The following is a 5,740-nucleotide window of genomic DNA, read 5'->3' on the forward strand; positions in this document are numbered from 1 at the left end:
ACAGACGAGGCTACTGAATGCATCAAGTGAGAAGCAATGAGAGTCAATAGTGTAAAAATAGAAGAGGGTCCGATCCTAGAGATTTTTTTAAAGATTTATTTATTTGACAGAGCACGAACAGGGGGAGTGGCAGAGTGAGAAGCAGGCTTCCCACTGAGCACGGAGCCCAGTGCGGAACTTGATCCCAGGACCCCAGGATCACCACCTGAGCCAAAGGCAGACGCTCAACCACCTGAGCCACCCAAGCACCCCAATCCAAGAGATTTTTAAAAGCAGGAATCAGTGCCATACGATAATTCGTTAAAAGGAATCACAGTACAAAGGAAGAGGACAAAGACCTTTTAACTAAGGAATGTCAGTTGAGAAAGGAATAATGGGCATGGAGCAAAGTTAGGCATAGGGAAGACTGTGCTGTTTGGGGATGTAGAGGCTAACGTGCCTGTGTTTATCTGGGTGGATGTGTCCAGGGAGAAAAATATGGACCTAGTGTCTGTCCATGAGAGACAAGAACTAAAGGGCCTGTGGCAACTACAGGGCCTCCTCAGCATAAAAAATGCAAGTTGAGGTCAAGACACCACACAAAATTGCACAGAAGGAAGCGTGGAGAAAAGTGGTCTCAGGGTGGACTCACGGAAACACCAAGAAAGGGCAGGAGAATGGGGCAGAAGAAAAGATGGCTTTGAGGTAGATAAGGAATGGCCTAAGAGTAGGGGTGCAAAGAGCGGGAAGAGGTGTTGAATGGGCAAAGATCAAGAGCTCAATGGGTCAGTATTTCTAGAAAGGAGGTTGGACAAATAACTGTGCACAATAAGTATAATTATCTCAATTCACAGTGGAGGACACTGAGGTTTGAATGATTTTCTAAGAATGCCTTAACCAAGTCTAGAGAGAACTCTTAGGTGTTTATTTTCCACTTCACCAAATGCAGATAAGAGAGTCTTGCTTCCCAAACACCAATATATCATTTAAAAAAACTGAAAGAGCCTTTATAGGTAAAAGGCTATTAATGATAGATAACTTTGTGCGTTTGTACGCTTTACGAGATCCCATGAGGAACTGAAAGGGCTTACTTTACTTTGCCCAGAAATTGGTCCTCAGACAAAATAATGTTGATGATGGTAACTGTACACTTACTGTGTACCTAGCTCTCTAATAGGGAATTTCATTTCACAATGATCCTGCTAGAAGATAGTACTCATTCCACAGATGAAAAATCTGAGACTTAGAGAAGTTTAAATATTTGCCCAAACTTGCAAAACAAACACATTTTGGACAGGAGGGAAACCTGTGGCCTGGGGGGGGGGGCAACTTCAAGAAGAGATGTATTTTGATCATTTTAGAGGGAGACAATCAAGGAGGTCAGAAGGTGGAGAGAGCACCCCAAACAATGGGTGCCACCTAGATTAGGTTTAGAATCAGATCCTTCCATAGATCCTAGATCTGATCCTTCCATAGATCTTAGATCTGCATTTAAATGCCATAAAGACTCAGGATTTGAAATAGAGACTCGCCAGGAGGGGAGGGGGGAGAGGCAGAGGGCGTGGAAGGCGTGGACAGTGGGAAAGTCATTCCAGCGTCAGGAATTGGGTGTTGAGACTAAAACAGTGGTAGGAGAACAAGAGAGAAACAGTCCATGTGAGTGATGCTATGAATCCATTAACGGAATTTGACTAGGTGGGCAGGGAGGAGAGAATGTCACGTTGACTCCGGGTTGTAGCGCCCAGGCATCCTGCGAGCGCGACTGACAAGACGCAGAGGCCAGAGGAGCTGGTTCCTCCCTCCGCATCGTAGGCTCTGCGTCTTCGTTCATAGCTTTCACATTTTATTTGTCTCTAAGTCTCATTATTCTGGTCAAGTTGCCTCAAGTACATTCCTCTGCCACGGTTTTATTATCTGAGAATGGAATTCCCACCCACAGAGGTCCCATGGTCCTTTCTGGTGTACTTTCACCCAACTGTAGCTAATGTCATCCCTTTCATCGGATCCTCCCCGCGGCATCCCCCTCTCCAGCTGGGCACCCATGCCCCAGTCCATATTCTCGTAGCCTGCCAGGGGTGCAGTGTTTTTAGGCACCCGCCTAGAACTTTCAGTGATAATGAGCATCTGATGTTTCCAGGCATTCGGATTCGTCCACTTGTTTATTTCACCTTCTTGCTCGTTATTCATTTTGATTTGACTTTTCTGTTACTTCCTTTAACTCCTGATTATTTGAACTGGTGAAATCAGGGACATTTTCCTACCCGGTCCCCAGCACCAATTTAAAGGACTACTGTCAAATGTTTTTAAAAAATATCTTAGACATTCATTTTTCTTAATTTTCAACAGGAAAGCTCCTTTCTTCCTCCCTTTTGTGAATGCTAGTTTTATTTTATTTCTAGGAGAAAGCCCAGTGTCTCTGTATTCCATCTATAGTAAAGATCCTCTTGTGACCTCTTACCCTAAAGGTAAACAGCCTCTTTACACACACACACACACACACACCCTGGAGTGCTTTAAGGCTCTGCCGTGCTAGGGTGATAAACAGTTATGAAAACCACACCTTATCTATGTTCTAGTCTGTTGCCTGGCCAAGCTCAGTTCTATCACCAAATCTGGCTACTAACAATTCCACAAGTCTGACCACCACCTCCTCCCCCCGTCCCCAAAATAATCTGCCCACACATAGCCTGTTTACTCAATCCTTGCATTTTATGGCAAGTCACCCTCAACCTTTTGTAACGAGCACAAGCTCAGCAGATACTTGCTCAAAACCTAGGGGTGAACATGGGCTGTTCTAGTCCGTAGTTGGTAACCAACTGGCTGTGTGACAGCAGGCAAATAAATCTCTCCTCTGCAGGCTCCACTGTGACAAGTTTTACATTAGACACAAAGATCTTTAGGGTTCTTTTGACTCCAACAGTGGATGATTCTCTCATCCTCACCACAATTCAATCTCAGTAAGAAAACCCTCTAGAATAATATCCTCTAGTTCCATCCACGTCATGGCAAATAGCAAGACTGCATTTTTTTTGATGACTGAGTAGTGGGTATTATGGAAATAAGTCAATCAGAGAAAGACAATTATTGTATGATCTCACTCATGTGTGGAATTTAAGAAACAAAACAGAGGATCATAGGGGAAGAGAGGAAGAAATAAACCAAGATGAAATCAGAGAGGGAGACAAACCATAAAAGACTCTTAATCATAGGAAACAAACTGATGGTCGCTGCAGGGAAGGGGTGTGGGGGGACAGGGTAACTGGGTGGTGGGCATCATGGAGGGCCTGTGATGGAATGAGGGCTGGGTGTTATGTAAGACTGATGAATCACTGACCTGTACCTCTGAAAACAATAATACATTGCATGTCAATTGAATTTAAATACAATTTTTTAAAAAAGAAAAGAAAACCCTCTAGAAATAGCTGGATGAGTCCCATCCAAGGGTCCCTCCTTTCTCTGGCTTCTGCATTTTCCTTTTTTTTTTTTTTTTTTCCTGGGACTGTCTACTTCTCTGATGGCGAAAGACTCCTGCTGAATTTGTGGCCACTACCACAGTAACTCAGGGTCTGTCGCTCGCAGCCCCCCTTTCCAGAGGAGTCATGAATTTTCTCCCTGGTGTTCAGGAGCTGCTTGGCCTGTGAGCAGATTTAGAACCTCCATCTTACTCGGTGCAATAAAGTGACTCGCTCCCACTCTCCTTCTGAATTTCCATTTGCATTGTTCAGAGATAATTGCGCTCTGAGAGGCCTGGGTAACCTGCCAGGAAAATATTTATCTGCCCATTGGTGCTCCTGGGGAACTTTGTGGGCCAGACCGGGCCCCTCCCTGTAGCAGGCTCTGCCCTCAGGCCAATGACTCATCCACCAAGCAGCAAGGATCAGTAGTCCCTCCCTTGGAGCTCCTTCACCAGCTCGGAAAAAGTTGATAGCACACACCAACTCAGCTCCTTTCCTCCCCGCACTCCCTGTTCACAGGCCACCCAGAAAGAATAAACACCCTCATCCACTCACCTGAATTCCAGTCTCTGTGCCTGGAGCCTCGTTTTTGCAATGCTCCCTGGGAATTCAGCAGGGTGAATGGATGCTTTGCTTCACCCTCTTCTGAGGGGTGGGCTAGAGAAATGTCCACTCCGTAAATGCCATTTAAAAGGAGAGGGTTGGAAGAAGTCAAAGAGTTTTAAGTACAGAGAATGTCCTCAGTATATTTGAATCGTGACTGAGTTTGGCATCTGTTCCTCTTTAGCTCATTTGCTTGTAACCTTTGGCCTCTCTGCACACCTGATTTCAGAGTTAGAAGATAACCTTAAACAACAGCATTAGAGTTACTGTAATCATGCAGCTCCTGAGTCATGTTTACAGCGAATGCAGCTCTGGGGTCACTTAACTGTTGGTGATAGAACCGAATCACCACCACCAAAAGACATTGATACAGAGGTTTGAAAAACCGTGTACAAACATGCACAAGTCTTAATGATGTGTCTTAGGGTGGGTGGGTGAGAAATAGTTGTGTCTAGAAAGGGCCACTATACCAAAATACTGGATTTCTAATTTAACCTCATTAAGAAGAGGTTATGATAAGGGGAGTTATCACTTAATACTTAAAAACAGTCTGTAATGGGTAGAGCGATGTGGGATCCAAAATGAAACTGGCCTCATTTCAAAGGGGCAAATAAATGTGTGAAAGAAAGAGAGCCAGTGAGCATAAATTCTTTTAGATTTTGTTTTCTAGACTTTTAAACAACTTCTATCCCAAAGACAGGGGGGAAAAAATTAAACTAAAATTTAAAAAATCAGTCATCATGGGACCAAAATCCATTTCGTTTTGAATCATGGATATAGAAGTTGTTGAAGAGATAAAAAGAAAACAAAATTAGGGGAAACAAATGCATCTCAAACTGTGAACCTTCCAGATATTCATATTCACATGTAGGCTGATATTGTTAAAATCATCATAAATGACCATGACAAACAGTACACGATAAAAATCTTAAGATCATAGTTAACTAAAAGTGAAGTGATGGTGAAGATAAACTGTAAAGAAGAGCTAAGCTGTATTACTGGTAAAAGTGACAGATGGAAATTCAATGTGGTCAAGGGCACAAAGGAAGTTATTCAGCATAAATGTACATGATGTTAAACTCTAAGCTTGTTACAATCCAGAAAAGCATTATAAAGAGCTACTGTTGAGGTTTCCTGAAGACACTACCCTTGCGCATGGTTTTGCTAAAAAAAAAAAAAAGAAAGAAAAAATACCAAACCAAACCAAACCAAAAAAAAAAAAAAAAAAAAAATCCAAAACAGTAAATATTCATGCATGTCTCAAATACAATTCTGTCCAAAAAGTGTTGGTAAATTGTTGTTTCTAAGACAATGATGCCAATCGGAATTAAAGAATAAGTTGAGTTAAATTCTGGAAATCTGAAGAAAGGGGAAACATTATGTAGACCTATACCCAATTCTCAAAAACCCAAAGTGTAGGAAACTTAAGAATTCAACTGAGTAGAGATGACTCATATCTGAGTTTCTGTTTGTTTGATTATTGTATTTAAAGCCAAGGATCTGGGATGCCTGGGTGGTTCAGTGGTTGAGCACCTGCCCTCAGCTCAGATCATGACCCCAGGGTTCTGAAATCGAATCCCACATCGGGAGCCTGCTTCTCCCTCAGCCTGTGTCTCTGCCTCTCTCTGTGTCTCTCACGAATAAATAAATAAAATCTTCAAAAATTAAATCAATCAATCAATCAATCAATCCAAGGCTCCAAA

This window comes from Vulpes vulpes, chromosome 7 (assembly GCF_048418805.1).
Source record: "Vulpes vulpes isolate BD-2025 chromosome 7, VulVul3, whole genome shotgun sequence".
NCBI classification, from domain to species: domain Eukaryota; kingdom Metazoa; phylum Chordata; class Mammalia; order Carnivora; family Canidae; genus Vulpes; species Vulpes vulpes.